Raw genomic sequence first — 20004 nt, 5'->3', positions numbered from 1 at the left:
GGCAATTTAAAGGAGTGGTTGGAAGGTCTGTGTGCATGGGCAAGGTTTGCCTGGTGGGGAAGAGAATGCTGCCTTCATCTCAGAGGATCACTATGCATCAGTGCTTAGAGATCTTTCTTTTCTCTTGAGTCTGTACAAGAATGAGACTTTGAGTTGTGTTTCAGAAACGAATATCTTATAAACTCTGCTCTATTTTTTACCTACACAATGACAAGGAGTAAATATCTAGGGAATTTATATGGCTTTTTATGTTGGTAAAGTTAACTGTGCAAGACAAGCATGATTCTAATCAATGGCCTACTTATAAGAAAAAGGTGCATAAAATTCAAGCCCCCACGAGGAATAAAGTTTACAATTTAAGCGAACAAACACCATGCTCTCTTGCAAATAGAATTTTCTACTGTCTATGTACCATCATGATTATAAATTACAACTACTATTATATTTAAAAGTTAAATATCATGGAGACTCTCTGCCCCTAGTAACAAAATATGTAAGGGGACATGTAATTATATTTTAAGGAGTCAAAGTATGTGTAAACTAAAAAGGTAAACTTAAAGAGAACTTCGCCTGACTCAAAAATTGTGTCCATTGTATTCTTGATACACTCAGAATAAAGAATCCCTTAATTATCAATATTTCATTAATCTGAAGCAAATAACTCTGAATCTGAAATACTTTGTTTCAACCAAGTTCTCCTTTCTCCATGTTTCTTACTACATACATTTACACCTTGTAACCTATTATTTTCTTTTAATTTTATGCATAGCTAGATTAAAGTATTTTCAAGTTAATATATTTTCACAAACCAGTCTTTTCTCCAGAAAGACTTTCAATCTCCTGCCTGGTGAGGGTGGGGATATGGGAAGAAGAGACAAGAGGTAATAAATCTGACCACCAACGTTTGTGGCGCTAAAAAGAGAAAGATAATAGGAAGAGATCACACCATTCAGTGCACAACCTTTCCCTTAATCCTCCTGCTTTCAGAAAGTACCTCATTCTCACTTGCCTTTATAATTGAGTCAGTGTCATTCTAGTAGAGATTGGGAAGAGAGCAAAAGAAGTCTGTGTTCAGTTTAACATATTTAATTGGTAACCCTAATAGATATCTTTGAAAATAGGATACACCTTATTATTTTTGAAAATAAAAAAACAGATTTCTTGCTTTACTGTTCATGCTGTCAAGGAAACTGAAGTGCCCCAATTATAGAGTACTGAACTTACTTCCCATGACAGAGACTGTTAGCTCTGACTCAGCATCTATTCTTTTTTTCTCTAAATTTTTTGTTTTATTGAGATATCATTGACATCTAACACTGAATAAGTTTATGGTATACAGCATCATAAGTTGATATCCATATATTGTGAAACAATTACCACAATAAGTTTAGTTAACATCCATCATCTCATATAGTTACAATCCTTTTCCTTATGATGAGAGCTTTTAGGATCTATTCAACAGTATGTGATCCAAAAACTCAAAATTATCCAAGCTGGGTTCAATAGTATGTGAACTGAGAACTTCCAGACATTCAAGCTGGATTTAGAAAAGGCAGAGGAACCAAAGATCAAATTGCCAACATTTGTTGGATCATAGAAAAAGCAAGAGAATTCCAGAAAAACATCTACTTCAGCTTCACTGACTACACTAAAGCCTTTGACTGTGTGGATCACAAGAAACAATGAAAAATTCTTCAAGAGATGGGAATACCAGACCACCTTACCTGCCTCCTGAGAAGTCTGTATGCAGGTCAAGAAGCAATATTTAGAACTGGACATGGAACAAAGGGCTGGCTCCAAATTGGGAAAGGAGTACTTCAAGGCTGTATATTGTCAACCTGCTTATTTAACTTATATGCAGAGTTCAGTTCAGTTCAGTTCAGTTCAGTCGCTCAGTTGTGTCCGACTCTTTGTGACCCCATGGAATGCAGCATGCCAGGCTTCCCTGTCCATTACCAATTCCCAAAGTTTACTCAAACTTATGTGCATTGAGTCGGTGACACCATCCAGCCATCTCATCCTCTGTTGTCCCTTACTCCTCCTTCCCCCAATCCCTCCCAGCATCAGAGTCTTTTCCAATGAGTCAATTCTTCACATGAGGTGGCCAAAGTATTGGAGTACATCATGCAAAATGCCAGACTGGATGAAGCACAAGCTGGAATCAAGATCGTGGAGAAATATCAATAACCTCAGATAAGCAAATGATACCACCCTTATGGCAGAAAGCGAAGAAGAACTAAAGATCCTCTTGATGAAAGTGGAAGAGGAGAGTGGAAAAGTTGGCTTAAAACTCAACATTCAGAAAACTAAGATCATGGCATCCAGTCCCATCACTTCATGGCAAATAAATGGGGAAACAGTGACAGACTTTATTTTTGGGAGGCTCCAAAATCACTGCAGATGGTGACTGCAATCATGAAATTAAAAGATGCTTGCTCCTTGAAAGAAAAGCTATGACCAACATAGCATGTTAAAAAGCAGAGACATTAATCAACAAGTCAAGGCTATGGCTTTTCCAGTAGTCATGCATGGATGTGAGAGTTGGACCATGAAGAAAGCTGAGTGCTGAAGAATTGATGCTTCTGAACTGTGGTGTTGGAAAAGTCTCTTGAGAGTCCCTTGGACTGCAAGGAGTCCATCCTAAAGGAAATCAGTTGTAAATATTCATTGGAAGGACTGATGCTGAAGCTGAAACTCTAATACTTTGGCCACCTGATGCAAAGAACTGACTCATTTGAAAAGACTCTGATGCTGGGAAAGATTGAAGGAAGGAGAAGAAGGGGATGACAGAGGATGAGATGGTTGGATGGCATCACCGACTCGATGCTTAAGCAAGCTCTGGGAGTTGGTGATGGACAGGGAAGCCTGGCATGCTGCAATTCAAGGGGTTGCAAACAGTCAGACATGACTGAACAACTGAATTGAACTGATTCAATTAGCAACTGTCAAATACACCATACAGCAAGGATAATTATAAGTCATCATATTGTACATTACATTCCAAGTACTTATTTATTTTATACCTGGAAGTTTGTACAAGCACTCTAATTTTAATTGGGTGCTCACCATAAAGCTAAAAAATGGCATTTCTCTATTCCCTTTATAGTACATTCATTCAGCCATGTGAGTAAGTTCCTCCCAATGAAAAGTAAACAGAAGTGATATATGGAATTTCTGGAATACTTCCTTAAAATGAATAAAGCTTAAATTATTAGAGAAATCAAAACTGAAAATCAAAATCAAATCAAAACTACAATGAAGTATCACCTCACACCAGTCAGAACAGCCATCATTAAAAACTCTACAAATAACAAATGCTGGAGAGGATGTGGAAAAGAGGGAATCTCTTGTACACTACTGGTGGGAATGTAAGTTGGTGCATCACTATGGAAAACAGTATAGAGGCTCCTCAGAAAACTAACAATAGAATTACCACATGACCCAGCAATCCCACTCCTGAGTATGTATCCAGACAAAATTCTAATTGAAAAAGATACATGCACTCCTAAGTCCATACCAGCATTATTGATAATAGCCAAGACATGGAAACCACCTAAATGTCCATCAACAGATGAATGGATCAAGAAGACATGGTACATACATACTATGGAATCCTACTCAGTCATAAAAAATAATGAAATAATCCCATTTGCAGCAATACAGATGCAATCAGAGAGTATCATACTAAGTGAGATAAGTCAGAAAGAAAAGACAAATACCATAAGACATCACTTATATGTAGAGTCTAAAATATGACACAAATGAACTTATCTACAAACAGAAACAGACTCACAGACGTAGAGAACAGACTTGAGGTTGCAGTTATCAGACGCAAGCTAATATATATAGGATGGATAAACAACAAGGTCCCACTGCATAGCACAGAGAACCATAGTCAATATCCTATGATAAACCATAACAGAAAAAAATACAAAAAATAATAACTATATATATAACTCAGTTATATAACTTTCATATATAACTTTATAACTTTCATATATAACTTTTAAATATAAAAGAATATTTAAAATGACATATAGATATACATACATATATGTATGTATAACTGAATCACTTTGTAGTACAGCAGAAATTAACACATTATAAATCAAGCATGTTTCAATTTTTTTTTTTTTACTTTATTTTACTTTACAATACTGTATTGGTTTTGCCATACATTGACATGAATCCACCACGGGTGTACATGCATTCCCAAACATGAACCCCCCTCCCACCTCCCTCTCAATTTTAAACAAATAAAAAAAAGCTTATCCTTCTTCTTTCCTTCCTTCATTAGATGAGATGTTAGACCACCTGAAGACAAAAGCCACATCCTAGGATTAGTGGACCAAACATCTTGAAGGATGCTAGTTCCAAAGCATCTTCTTAAGTAAAGGATGTAGTTGAGAGAGTTCTCTGACTTACTTGGGTCCTGACTAAAAATCTTCATTAATTTCTAAAACCCTTGCCTTATCTTTTCCAATAGTCCATACTTATTTTTCAGGCTGCCTCTTACAGAGATCTAATTCCCTTCTCAGTTCTAGCTTGTTCTTTTGTCCTGGACTATTCTCTAAAGATCTGCCTTTCTGCAGGCAACTTAATCTAGTAATGTTAGATCCCAAGCACAACTCAGTCATATTGTGCTCAGGTCAGATGGGTTAGGCCCACAAGTGCTGCCATTCAAACATCTACTCCAAACCCATCAACCAATGAGCTGTACCTACTAGCTTTTTCTTTATTCAATATACACTAGACTGTGCCTTGCAATGACTCAGATTCTTCTCCAAGAATATAGGAAACACTTTTAGCTATCCACCAACAGCTATTCCCTCTTCATTCTTGATAACACACTCTCAACTTTCTTTATGAGGTACATTGGTTTCTTATTGCTATTGTAAAAATTTACCACAAATTTAGTGGCTTAAACAACAAGAATTTATTCTTCTATGATTTGGATGTCAGAGGTCTAAATGGGTCAAAAATCCTTCTGGAGACTCCAGGGCAGAATCCATTTCCTCATCTTCTCTAACTTCTAGAAGTTGCCAGCATTCCTTGGTTTGTGGATCCACAGCACTGCAATTTCCTTTTCAATCATCTCCTTCTCTGACTCTCCTGCCTCTATTTCATAAGGACCTCTGTGGTTATACTGGGCCCCCTAGATAAACTAGGCTACTCTCCCCATATCAAGATCTTTAACTTAATCTCATATGCAAAGTCCCCTTTTCCATGTAAGGTAACATATTTAAAGGTTCCAGGGTCTAGGACATAAACATATTTGGAGGGTCTTTATCCTGCCTATCAAGGAGGCAATGAATCCAGTCCCTGAGGCTGAATCATGATTTGTTTAAACCAGTTATAACAATTCTATTCGTATCCCTTTGACAGTAATGGATCGGTCACTTCAGTTCAGTTCAGTCACTCAGTCGTGTCCGATTCTTTGCGACCCCATGAATCACAGCACATCAGGCCTCCCTGTCCATCACCAACTCCCAGAGTTCACTCAGATTCACCTTCATAGAGTCAGTGATGCCATCCACCCATCTTATCCTCTGTCGTCCCCTTCTCCTCCTGCCCCCAATCCCTCCGAGCATCAGAGTCTTTTCCAATGAGTCAACTCTTCACATAAGGTGGCCAAAGTACTGGAGTTTCAGCTTTAGCATCATTCCTTCCAAAGAAATCCCAGGGCTGATCTCCTTCAGAATGGACTGCTTGGATCTCCTTGTAGTCCAAGGGACTCTCAAGAGTCTTCTCCAACACCACTCTTCAAAAGCATCAATTCTTCAGTGCTCAGCCTTCTTCATAGTCCAACTCTCACATCCATACATGACCACAGGAAAAACCATAGCCTTGACTAGACGGACCTTTGTTGGCAAAGTAATGTCTCTGCTTTTGAATATGCTATCTAGGTTGGTCATAACTTTTCTTCCAAGGAGTAAGTGTCTTTTAATTTCATGGCTGCAGTGATTTTGGCCCAAAAAAATAAAGTCTGACACTGTTACCACTGTTTCCTCATCTATCTCCCATGAAGTGATGGGACCGGATGCCATGATCTTCTTTTTCTGAATGTTGAGCTTTAAGCCAACTTTTTCACTCTCCTCTTTCACTTTCATCAAGAGGCTTTTTAGCTCCTCTTCATTTTCTGCCATAAGGGTGCTGTCATGTGCATATCTGAAGTTATTGAGATTTCTCCCAGCAATCTTGATTCCAGCTTGTGTTTCTTCCAGTCCAGCGCTTCTCATGATGTACTCTGCATAGAAGTTAAATAAGCAGGGTGACAATATACAGCCTTGATGTACTCCTTTTCCTATCTGGAACCAGTCTGTTGTTCCATGTCCAGTTCTAACTGTTGCTTCCTGACCTGCATACAGATTTCTCAAGAAGCAGGTCAAGTGGTCTAGTATTCCCATCTCTTTCAGAATCTTCCACAGTTTATTTTGATCCACACAGTCAAAGGCTTTGGCATAGTCAATAAAGCAGAAATAGATGTTTTTCTAGAACTCTCTTGCTTTTTCCATGATCCAGCGGATGTTGGCAATTTGATCTGTGGTTCCTCTGCCTTTCCTAAAACCAGCTTGAACATCTGGAAGTTCACGGTTCACGTATTGCTAAAGCCTGGCTTGGAGAATTTTGAGCATTACTTTACTAGCATGTGAGATGAGTGCAATTGTGCGGTAGTTTGAGCATTCCTTGGCATTGCCTTTCTTTGGGATTGGAATGAAAACTGACCTTTTCCAGTCCTGTGGCCACTGCTGAGTTTTCCCAATTTGCTGGCATATTGAGTGCAGCACTTTCACAGCATCATCTTTCAGGATTTGAAATAGCTCAACTGGAATGCCATCCAGCTAGCTTTGTTCGTAGTGATGATTCCTAAGGCCCACTTGACTTCACATTCCAGGATGTCTGGCTCTAGATGAGTGATCACACCATCGTGATTATCCGGGTCATGAAGATCTTTTTTGTACAGTTCTTCTGTGTATTCTTGCCACCTCTTCTTAATATCTTCTTCTTCTGTTAGGTCCATACCATTTCTGTCCTTTATCCAGCCCATCTTTGCATGAAATGTTCCCTTGGTATTTCTAATTTTCTTGAAGAGATCTCTAGTCTTTCCCATTCTGTTGTTTTCCTCTGTTTCTTTGCATTGATTGCTGAAGAAGGCTTTCTTATCTCTTCTTGCTATTCTTTGGAACTCTGCATTCAGATGCTTATATCTTTCCTTTTCTCTTTTGCTTTTCGCTTCTCTTCTTTTCACAGCTATTTGTAAGGCCTCCTCAGACAGCCATTTTGCTTTTTTGCATTTCTTTTCCATGGGGATGGTCTTGATCCCTGTCTCCTGTACAATGTCACGAACCTCATTCCATAGTTCATCAGGCACTCTATCTATCAGATCTAGGCCCTTAAATCTATTTCTCACTTCCACTGTATAATCATAAGGGATTTGATTTAGGTCACTCCTGAATGGTCTAGCATTTTTCCCTACTTTCTTCAATTTAAGTCTGAATTTGGCAATAAGGAGTTCATGATCTGAGCCACAGTCAGCTCCCGGTCTTGTTTTTGTTGACTGTATAGAGCTTCTCCATCTTTGGCTGCAAAGAATATAATCAATCTGATTTCGGTGTTGACCATCTGGTGATGTCCATGTGTAGAGTCTTCTCTTGTGTTGTTGGAAGAGGGTGTTTGCTATGACCAGTGCATTTTCTTGGCAAAACTCTATTAGTCTTTGCCCTGCTTCATTCCACATTCCAAGGCCAAATTTGCCTGTTACTCCAGGTGTTCCTTGACTTCCTACTTTTGCATTCCAGTCCCCTATAATGAAAAGGACATTTTTTGGGTGTTAGTTCTAAAAGGTCTGGTAGGTCTTCATAGAACCGTTCAACTTCAGTTTCTTCAGCGTTACTGGTTGGGGCATAGACTTGGATTACTGTGATATTGAATGGTTTGCCTTGGAGACGAACAGAGATCATTCTGTCGTTTTTGAGATTGCACTGAAGTACTGCATTTTGGACTCTTTTGTTGACCATGATGGCTACTCCATTTCTTCTGAGGGATTCCTGCCCACAGTAGTAGATATAATGGTCATCTGAGTTAAATTCACCCATTCCAGTCCATTTGAGTTCACTGATTCCTAGAATGTCGACATTCACTCTTGCCATTTCTTGTTTGACCACTTCCCATTTGCCTTGATTCATGGACCTAACATTCCAGGTTCCTATGCAATATTGCTCTTTACAGCATTGGACCTTGCTTCTATCACCAGTCACATCCACAACTGGGTATTGTTTTTGCTTTGGCTCCATCCCTTCATTCTTTCTAGAGTTATTTCTCCACCTATCTCCAGTAGCATATTGGGCACCTACTGACCTGGGGAGTTCCTCTTTCAGTATCCTATCATTTTGCCTTTTCATATTGTTCATGGGGTTCTCAAGGCAAGAACACTGAAGTGGTTTGCCATTCCCTTCTCCACTGGACCAGATTCTGTCAGACCTCTCCACCTTGACCCACCCGCCCTGGGTTGCCCCCCAGGCATGGCTTAGTTTCATTGAGTTAGACAAGGCTGTGGTCCTAGTGTGATTGGATTGACTAGTTTTCTGTGAATATGGTTTCAGTGTGTCTGCCCTCTGATGCCCTCTTGCAACACCTACCATCTTACTTGGGTTTCTCTTACCTTGGGCATGGGCTATCTCTTCACAGCTGCTCCAGCAAAGCGCAGCCACTGCTCCTTTCCTTGGACGAGGGGTATCTCCTCACCACCGCCCTTCCTGACCTTCAACATAGGATGGCTCCTCTAGGCCCTCCTACGCCCATGAAGCAACCATTCCTTGGACGTGGGGTTGCTCCTCCCGGCCGCCGCCCCTGACCTCGGACTCTGGGTAGCTCCTCTCGGCCATTCCTGCGCCATCACAGCCTGGCACTCTAGGCCACTGCCCTTGACCTCGGACGTAGGGTAACTCCTCTTGGCCTGTAAGATGGATGAGTTGTAGGAAGAAGCCTGGATATCTCGACAAGATTTTCCTCCCAATAGGAAAGGTGCAAAAGGAGAGAGTCTCGCTTTTTTCATCACCTTTTTCTTATCTTTTGGATGTTATTATATGTGGACATGATGTGCTAAGCCACTTCAGTAGTATCTGACTCTTTGCAACCCCATGGATCATAGCCCACCAGGCTCCTCTGTCCATGGAATTCTCTAGGCAAGAATACTGGAGTGGGTTGCCATTTTCTCCTCTAGGGATCTTCCCAATCCAGAGGTCAAACCCGTGTCTCTTAAGTCTCCTGCATTGGCAGGAGGGTTCTTTGCCACTAGCGCCACTTGGGAAACCAAAGCTACTACAAATACCTTGTGACATTTTAAAGGCCAAAACAACTATAGGGATGCTGACTTAATAGACTGACACTGTTAGGCCAGTATCTAACCCTGGAATTTCCTTATATTTCCTATTAAATGAAATACTTAAATGTTTTTAGGTTAAGCTACTATTAGTAGGATATTTTGTTATTTGCAGCTGAAGTAATTCTAACTAATATATAACTCTAAATGGACCTGAACTGCATATCATTTGGACTTTGTTACTTGCCTATAAGAATACTGACTCTTAGAAAATAGCTTCCAGCCATACAGGGAAAAAAATCAGCACAAACAAAGATAGGCATATTGGTGATTTTAATATCAGAGGAATTATATTTGAGCTTCCAGGCTTATGTGATAACAAGCTATTCTCTTTTTATCTTGTTTCATATTCTTCCTACCCTAAAGTGCACACAGATGGTTTCTATGTCTGGCCTCAGTTACTAGACAGTAAAATAAACAAGATAAGGCCTGCAAAGTACCTCTATATAGTAGAGCTATATATAGTAACTGTTTAATGATTTATAGCTGTTACTGTGGTGTATAATCTGTGCCTGATGGCTAGCACTTTATTTTGGCCGATTACATCGCATGATTCCTAACAGTGTCACCAAAGTCCCACCTTGAGACAAAATAAACTGAGATGACGCCTTCTCCATACCCTGATCCTCTCTTAAAGGATTAAAAATCACACTCAATAAAGAAGTTACTCTCTAAGAAAAATCTGGGGAACCTTCATTTACTTTTCAAACAGGGACTCATAAATTAATTACAGATATTTTGATTTTAAAATGGGTGCTTTTGACTTGAAAGAGACATGTGTTCATCGCAGCACTATTTACAATAGCTAGGACATGGAAGCAACTTAGATGTCCATCAGCAGATGAATGGATAAAAAAGCTATGGTACATATACACAATGGAATATTACTCAGCTATTAGAAGGAATGCATTTGAATCAGTTCTAATGAGGTGGATGAAACTGGAGCCTATTATACAGAGTGAAGTAAGCCAGAAAGAAAAACACCAATGCAGTATATTAATGCATATATATGGAATTTAGAAAGATGGCAACAATACCCCATCATGGAACAATAACCAAATGTTCTGTAAGAGGAGAACCCAGTTAGACTTCTGTGTATGGTATAGAGCAACATTTTTGCATCTTGCATGATGCAAGACAGCAAAAGAGACACAGATGTAAAGAACAGACCTTTGGACTCTGTGGGAGAGGGAGAGGGTGGGATGATTTGAAAGATAGTATTGAAACATGTATATTACCATATGTGAAACAGATCGCCAGTTCAGGTTCAGTGCATGGGACAAGGCACTCAGGGCTGGTGCACTGGGACAACCCTGAGGAATGGGATGGGGAGCAAGGTGGGAGGGGGTGTTCAGGATGAGGGACACATGTACACCCATGGTTGATTCGTGTCAATGTATGGCAAAAACCACTACAATACTGTAAAGTATTTAGCCTCCAATTAAAATAAATAAATTTATCAAAAAAAATGGGTGCTTTTTATAATAATGTTAGACTAGGCACCTCCCTCTAATTTTGATCCTCAAACAGATCTCAGTGAATACCTGTTCAAACCCTCACCCAAACTCTCCCTAGACTCAGATATAACAAGAGGACTCCTAAGAAGCTGTTATCTGATGATCTAATGCACTTCTAAAAATACCTGTTGAGAGAGGTTTTCTAATTGTTCATACCTACAGACTACTGACAGAATGAAACCAGTCCTGCCTGTCTCTCCTTAGGCAAACACAGGTCTTTTCCTGATAATTTCAGGTTGAATAAGAACTGTTAAGACTTCATCATCCCATAATAAAATTTGGCAAGGACATATATTTTTTTAAAAGGAGGGTGGGGCGGCAGAAAAAAATGCTGCTCTATAGCATACACAGAAGTCTAACTGGGTTCTCCTCTTATAGAACATTTGGTAATTGGTCCATGAGCAGTGACCAAGAAAAGGGCTACCAGCCCATTTTAGAGAGCACCATGCTGCCAGCCGTGCTGAAATACTGACTAAGACATCCCCAGTGCCTACTGTGTGCTCTGACTCATGACTACAAATAAGATTTTTTCAATGAATTTTTTAAAACTGAGAGGAACAAGAATGCTACACTAGAGTAATAGCTCAGAGAAAGTGAACTCTGGGACCTAAAGTCTTATTTTGAGGCAGATAGAATTTTATACTGTTTCAAGTTAATTTGTTCAAAAGTTCTCTCATTGATGCTTTACTCCTTTGCACTACACATTCCCTTACCCTCTTAAAAAGGACTCTACCTAACTTTATACGTATGTTCTATATCTTTCATTTTCTAAAATCTGCCACTGGGAAAATGGACATTGTAGTTCATTTAACCATTATGTTGCACACATATGAAAAAAAAAAATCATCTGACTTAATGTTTCTGTTGAATTGATCTGCTTAAGGTACCATGTGCAATACCCTTTACTCAACTCACCCAACAGAACTGAAATTCAATCCACACTGTATTTGGCATTTTAAATCCGAGGCCCTTAGAAACCTCTCCACATCCACAGGGAAAAGCAAGAGTCAGACAAGCTATGTAAACAGACTCATTCCGCCAAGGCCAGAGAAAGAATCACTCCGCATCCATCTCTGAGAGTGCAGGTCCCCAAGGATTGATCAAGATGGTGTTTCCCTTCTCAGGCAGCTTCCGACAGGACTTCTTTCGTTCCTTTAAAGTTTTGTCTGTTCAGAGAATTTAACTCTCCCAAGGTTCCAGGGACATCAGTTGGAGTTCATGAACGAAAAACTGGGGCTCGTTCAGACCTATCTTTTCTGAAGAACTGTGGGGTTAAGCATTTCATTTGCTCTCCTTTACGTCCTCGCCCCCAGGAAGTTAGGACGGGCCACGTGGCTTGCTCTGACCAGTGAAATGCAAACAGATCAGTTACGTCACTTCCGGGACAAAGCATTTCATTGCAAGTATTCATACCACAGTCTGCTCTTCTCTGCCTCCATCATCGGTGAGGCACATGTTGAGCGGAAGCCTGTTTCAGCGCTAGCCTTTGACCTCTAAGTGACTGTGACAAGCGAAGCCCTCCTATCAAGCCATGGCAGACACACAGGGTAATGGAGAAATAAACCATTGTTCTTTTACATCACTGATTTTTTTTTAACTCCATTACAAGCTTATTCATTCTAATAGAGGAACTTAAGGACTACTGTGTGTGAAAAAAGGCAAAATGAGAGCTTTTATGGATGAGAGACTAAAGAGAGAAGTGGCAGGCTGAAGGGGAGGCTGTGGAGAGGTTAAAGAGTAAGTGGTCTGTCCCTACCAGTGCCGCATAGGCAGTTAGTGTCCAAAGAGTGCTGGGGCCAAAGCAGGACCCTTGTATGAGAACCAGTCTGGTGCCCAATAAACGAGTAGAACCGGAGAACTGACCTACACCAAGGAAGCTTCCCAAACTTGTCACTAATACCTCCAAATGCTCTGGAACAGTCATAGAAAGTTGAGTTCACAGTCTGCATTAGTCCAAGTCTCAAAGAAGCACACAGTAAATTGAGATTAAGGGAGGCAAGAAGTTTGTTTTAAGGGATTAAAACAGGCAACACCAGTGGAGAAAAATGAGGGGGGTGGGTGGGGAAGAAGAGACAGGGAGGACAATCAAACTACAATAAGTTCAGATTTCTTCAAAGGAGAGAGAGAGAAGGGAGGGAGGTATGAAACACTGTGCACTTCCAGGAAAGTTGTAGCAAGACTGATAAGAGACTCCTCAGCCAAAATCACCCTTCAGAGGAGCTGTGTTTCCATATCTTAAAACCCCTGCCACACGTAGCCTTGGCTGGGAGCAGTTCCTAGAAAATAGGGCCTGATGCTGTGGCAACTAGCAAGGGCTAAACCCTACTTCCAAGGAGGAGGTCCGAGTGGAGAATTTTCCCAACCCCCACATAGCTGCAACATCATATTTTATACAGCTTATAAAAGTCTTAACAGGGAAGAAGGCCAATGATTCCATATAACACGTAGAACATTATTTCTTGGTGATAATAGTACTGCCTTATATTTATTACAAGGTGTACATCTTGCTAAGTGCTTTTACATATCTCCTCCCATTTTAAACAGTCCAGGTGACATTATTCCCGTTAGAAGAATGGGAAGCTTGAAGCTCTCTAGGACTCTGACCATTAAGAGGGGAGCTGAGCCTGGCTCTCAACCATCTATTCTTAGTCCAAGCTAAGCCCACAATATAATGAAGGCACCTGCTGAAAGTCAGTGCCCTGAAAATGTTTGCACTGTCCTTAAGCAAGAATTAATTTTAGGTCACTTGCTTAAAAGCTGCTCTAGAAAGAAAATTCACTTGAAGAAGGCTCTGTGTTTATTCTTTCTCTAGAGGCAGCATTCACAGGGCAAGAACAGATTTGTCTCTAGCAGAGAAACCCAAGGATGGCTCACAACATGTCCTTCAGGGGATGACCAGAGGCTGGAGTCTCTAATGGCCAGAGCAGCCCATACGGCTTCAGAATGGAAGAAGTTTCTCCAGCTGAGATAGCCCACTGTAAGTGCAGAGGAGATGATACAGTTTGGAAATGCAGATACTGCAGAGAAAACCCTTGTAACATACAGAAACTCCCTCAACTGGACAACAGGCCTGTTTACGTGGAATGAGACTAGTATATACTTTCCTTTAACGTTAACAGATATTTTCTTCTCAAAAAGAAAGAAACAAAAATAGTAAAGCAGGAATTACCCAGAGAGAAGGAAAAAGTGAAATCATAGTTCCACTCTCTGAATTGGCACAGCCCAGTAAGGAGGGAGAAGTTGACTTCCTGCCAAGTTTCAGTGTCCCACCAAAAATTAAAGACACCAGATAAAGGCAACCCAATCCAGGAGCTATGGCACCTGAGATGAAAATAAACAAGAAAGCTTTAAGTTCTAAGAAGAAAGGATTACAATGTCAATTTTAAGATTGCTGATTACATTGAAACCACTGAAAACAGTGATATTTTCATTGGATGTCAAAAACACCAAGGAACAAATACCTTTTAAAGTATGAAATTATCTCTCAGGGGAATACGATGTGAACCATTTCCATTTCTACAGTGCACTTGTCCATGCAACTTCCTTCCAGAGTAGGATGGAAACAAATGCCCATTAGACCTCTTTGGGCTTGCTTCCAGCAGAGGAAAATGTTCTGGGTGAAATGGCACCCCAGTAAACCACATTGAACCTGGCTTTTATTTCACACTTAAAAATCATTTACTCAGAAGTGGAAAGTTGCTTTCCCTTCTTAGCACAAGCAACTGCCTTGGGCAGCCAAAAAGGAAATAACAGAGTGGTGGGCTAAAAGGGTCTCTAAGTTCTGGTCCCAATGCTGTCACTAATTGGGTCTCGTTGGACAAGTCATGTAATCACCCCACAACCTGTTTCCTTATTTATAAAAGGATACAGTTAATAGTTCAAGGCCTTTTTTCTCCTCCAGTTGATCTAGGAAGCTTTGAAAGAACACTGATGCCAGGAACTGAATCAGAATCTCTGGGAGTCTAAGTTTTTAAAGTTCTCCCAGTGGTTCAGATGAGCCCACTCCATAGACCAGTATTTTAGGGTTGACTAAACAAGATGTTCGTAATGATGTTTTCTAAGGCCCACTTGACTTCACATTCCAGGATGTCTGGCTCTAGATGAGTGATCACACCATCGTGATTATCTTGGTAATAAAGATCATTTTTGTACAGTTCTTCTGTGCATTCTTGCCACCTCTTCTTAATATCTTCTGCTTCTGTTAGGTCCATACCATTTCTGTCCTTTATCTAGCCCATCTTTGCATGAAATGTTCCCTTGGTATCTCTAATTTTCTTGAAGAGATCTCTAGTCTTTCCCATTCTGTTGTTTTCCTCTATTTCTTTGCATTGATTGCTGAGGAAGTCTTTCTTATCTCTCCTTGCTATTCTTTGGAACTCTGCATTCAGATGATTATACCTTTCCTTTTCTCCTTTGCTTTTCGCTTCTTTTCTTTTCACAGCTATTTGTAAGGCCTCCTCAGACAGCCATTTTGCTTTTTTGCATTTCTTTTCCATGGGGATGGTCTTGATCCCTGTCTCCTGTACAATGTCACAAACCTCCGTCCATAGTTCATCAGGCACTCTATCTATCAGACCCAGGCCCTTAAATCTATTTCTCACTTCCACTGTATAATCACAAGGGATTTGATTTAGGTCATACCTGAATGGTCTAGCGGTTTTCCCTACTTTCTTCAATTTAAGTCTGAATTTGGTAATAAGGACTTCATGATCTGAGTCACACACAGTCAGCTCCCGGTCTTGTTTTTGTTGACTGTATAGAGCTTCTCCATGGAACAACAGACTGGTTCCAAATAGGAAAAGGAGTACGTCAAGGCTGTATATTGTTACCCTGTTTATTTAACTTATATGCAGAGTACATCATGAGAAATGCTGGGCTGGAAGAAGCACAAGTTGGAATCAAGATTGCCAGGAGAAATCTCAATAACCTCAGATATGCAGATGACACCACCCTTATGGCAGAAAGTGAAGAAGAACTAAAGAGCCTCTTGATGAACGTGAAAGAGGAGAGTGAAAAAGTTGGCTTAAAGCTCAACATTCAGAAATTGAAGATCATGGCATCTGGTCCCATCACTTCATGGGAAATAGATGAGGAAACAGGGGAAATAGATGAGGAAACAGTGGAAACAGTGTCAGACTTTATTTTGGGGGGCTTCAAAATCACTGCAGATGATGACTGCAGCCATGAAATTAAAAGATGCTTACTCCTTGGAAGAAAAGTTATGACCAACCTAGACAGCATATTCAAAAGCAGAGACATTACTTTGCCAACAAAGGTCCGTCTAGTTAACGCTATGGTTTTTCCAGTGGTCATGTATGGATGTGAGAGTTGGACTGTGAAGAAAGCTGAGCACCGAAGAATTGATGTTTTTCAAGTGTGGTGTTGGAGAAAACTCTTGAAGAGTCCCTTGGACTGCAAGGAGATCCAAGCAGTCCATTCTGAAGGAGATCAGCCCTGGGATTTCTTTGGAAGGAATGATGCTGAAGCTGAAACTCCAGTACTTTGGCCACCTCATGTGAAGAGTTGACTCATTGGAAAAGACTCTGATGCTGGGAGGGATTGGGGGCAGGAGGAGAAGGGGATGACAGAGGATGAGATGGCTGGATGGCATCACTGACTTGATGGACTGGAGTTGGTGATGAACAGGGAGGTCCATCACCCCATGCTGCGACTCATGGGGTCACAAAGAGTAGGACATGACTGAGCGACTGAACTGAACTGAAACAAGATGTTCAAGATTCCCTCCAATTCTAAAATTCTCTGATGAGAAGGTAGTAGAAGAGGAGGTCAAGGAGAGGTGTGCTGTGCCACAGGGTAGCAGCACCTGCATTGCTGAGAGCATGTTAGAACGGCAGGCTCTAGGGGGAGGAGCCCAAGATGACCTGAGTAGAAGGACATAGAGCTCGCTTCTCCCCGAGAAACATATCAAAACCTAGGCTCTTGGCCCCTATCCCAGGAGCTTACTGAATTAGAATCTATATTTGAACAAGATCCCCAGTGATTCATAAATATGTGAATGTTAGAAAGCTCTGCTCTATTTTACATAATCAGGAGTGAACCCGCCTGCCTATATGCCAGTGGGTCATCTTCCTGCCCAGTCTCTGTGGCCTGGCCAACCAGGAACACAACACAAGAAAAACACGCAGCTTCAGGTGGTAACTGTTTCTGGGAGCCATGCTCCTCAAAGAATGTGATTAGGGGACATTGTCGTCTCACTTTAAGTCCCCTTTCAAGTTTGTGGGAAATGCCTGTGAAGGCAAAAGCGAGGCCAGATTGGGAGAGAGAGCTAGTTGGTGGGGAGTCGGGGAAGGATATTATTCTTCCAGCTATCAACCAGGCAAAATTTCATAGATGAAATTTCTAGAGGTGAGGTTGAGAGTGTTGAGAAAGAAATTTTAATTTATGTTAGACTGCTAGTCCTTATTAGGGCAGGGGGAAATAAAATCTGTTGCAGCTCACTTTCTCAGATATTTGCTATTCTTGCCCACATTTCTGCTCTTAGGGGAGGGGAAGTCTGATTTACAAAATTCAGATAAGGCATGTAAAAAGACAGAAAGCAGGAAGCAGGCAAGGCTAGGCACAGGAGGCTGCCGTGAAGGCCCTGGGAGCTGTGGATCTGTGCTGCGGAGAAAAAGGCAAGATTGCCCTGAGCAGTTGGAGCCTGGGCGCAACCCCGCCATGACTTAACAAGATGTCGGCACAAAGCAGGCATTCTGGCTGGTCACACCCACTCCAGCAACTCAAATTCACCACCTCAGACCCCTGTGACCTCATCAAAGATGAGTTTCAGCTGCTGCAGACTCAGTACCGTAGTCTGAAACTCGAATGTGACAAGCTGGCCAGCAAGGAGCCAGAGACCCAGCATCATTACGTGATGTGCTGCAAAATATCCTAGGGCCTCCCAGGTGCCTCAGTGGTGAAGAATCCTCCTGCCAATGTAGGAGATGTGGGTCCAGTCCCTGGGTAGAGAAGATCCCCTGGAGAAGGGAATGACTGCCCACTCCATTATTCTTGCCTGGAGAATTAAATGGACAGAGGAGCCTGGTGGGCTACAGTCCATGGAGTCACAAAAGAGTCAAACATGACTGAGGAACTAAGCACATGAAATATCCCCCATGTCCCCCGAAGGCGACCAGGGCTGCGACACCCTCCTCCCCCAACTGAGGCAGGAAAAAGCCAATCAGTCCTGGCCCAGGAAGCGGCTTAGGACAGTAGAGGGCGGGGTAGAAGCGACAAGGGAGGAGCGATTCAGGGAAAAGGCATCAAGATGCATAAGCAAGCTGAAATCTTCAAGGGGCTGAATGGGATAAGTGCTAGGACCCACCCTACCTTTTCCCAGAGCAGTAGCAGCAGTTCTTAGGAACCATCCAGTGGGCTAATAAGCAGGTTACAGTTCCTGAGCTGAACGCCATCATCTGACAGAAACTCCAAGCCCACCAGCTTCCCACCTGCAGGCTCTCACCTGCCCTGATGCCACTGCCTGGGGAAGCTACAGCCCCTTCACTGCTGGGACTTAGCACAGGCACTGGCCTCTTCTTACCTGTCTGTGTTCCCTGGCTCACCTCTCCAAGGAAGACAATAATGGGCATGATGGTGGTACCCACCAGAAGGATGATGGCAGGTGAGAAGTCAGAGAGTGGGCAGCTGAGATGTGGACGGGAGGGGACAAAAGGGAGACAGACCCGGAGAAAGAGCCAGGTTCATCATAAGACATGGTATGCTCATTCAGTTCAGTTCAGTTGCTCAGTTGTGTCCGACTCTTTGTGACCCCATGAACCGCAGCATACCAGGCTTCCCTGTCCATCACCATCTCCTGGAGTCCACCCAAACCCATGTCCATTGAGTCGGTGAGTCCATCCAACCATCTCATCCTCGGTCGTCCCCTTCTCCTCCTGCCCTCAATCTTCCCCAGGATAGGGTCTTTTCTAATGAGTCAGCTCTTCGCATGAGGTGGCCAAAGTAGTGGAGTTTCAGCTTCAACATCAGTCCTTCCAATGAACACCCAGGACTGATCTCCTTTAGGATGGACTGGTTGGATCTCCTTGCAGTCCAAGGGACTCTCAAGAGTCTTCTCCAACACCACACTTCAAAAGCATCAATTCTTTGGCACTCAGCTTTCTTTTATAGTCCAACTCTCACATCCATACATGACCACTGGAAAAACCATAGCCTTGACTAGACGGATCTTTGATGACAAAGTAATGTCTCTGCTTTTTAATATGCTATCTAGGTTGGTCATAACTTTTCTTCCAAGGAGTAAATGTCTTTTAATTTCATGGCTGCAGTCACCATCTGCAGTGATTTTGGAGCCCAAAAAAATAAAGTCAGATACTGTTTCCACTGTTTCCCCATCTATTTCCCATGAAGTGATGGGACCAGACGCCATGATCTTCGTCTTCTGGATGTTGAGCTTTAAGCCAACTTTTTCACTCTCCTCTTTCACTTTCATCAAGAGGCTCTTTAGTTCTTCTTCACTTTCTGCCATAAGGGTGGTGTCATCTGCATATCTGAGGTTATTGAGATTTCTCCCAGCAATCTTGATCACAGCTTGTGCTTCCTCCAGCCCAGCATTTCTCATGATGTACTCTGCATAGAAGTTAAATAAGCAGGGTGACAATATACAGCCTTGACGTACTCTTTTTCCTATTTGGAACCAGTCTGTTGTTCTATGCTCAGGACTGGCTAAACTCTGCTAGTATTTATGGTAGCACCTATTGGGGCCCTCGCCCTGCCAATGTGCCATCCCCGACTTTGCTCCTACCCTTGACTCTTGGTCTCCCTCCTCTCTCCGTGCAGCCTGAAAGGGTGAATACCTCCTCAGGCCACAGACAAGGCAAGCTACACTCTAGAAGTGTAAATGGGAGGCCAGGTTAGAAGGGAGCAAAATGTCTAGCAGGTCAACACCGGCTGCCATTCCTGGACTTACACACATGTAATTGACATCCTCCTGTGAGCCCCTCCTGGAACACCCCACCTCCTACCCTGGCACTGCATGCAACCACAATGTTAGCTGACCCTGCTGCACCGGAGTCCCCATGACTCCCCCTCCTCCACACTCGTCCTCTGCTACTTCCCGATGCCCATGCCCACCTGGTTCTCTCCCCT

The 20004-nt window shown here is 42.1% G+C and overlaps 1 pseudogene; it reads left to right on the top strand.

Annotated features, from left to right (window-relative positions):
- Positions 17591-18524, top strand: LOC102191529 (annotated as a pseudogene).

The sequence above is a fragment of the Capra hircus genome, chromosome 10 (assembly GCF_001704415.2).
Source record: "Capra hircus breed San Clemente chromosome 10, ASM170441v1, whole genome shotgun sequence".
Taxonomy (NCBI): domain Eukaryota; kingdom Metazoa; phylum Chordata; class Mammalia; order Artiodactyla; family Bovidae; genus Capra; species Capra hircus.
This window is presented reverse-complemented; position numbering and strand designations above follow the sequence as displayed.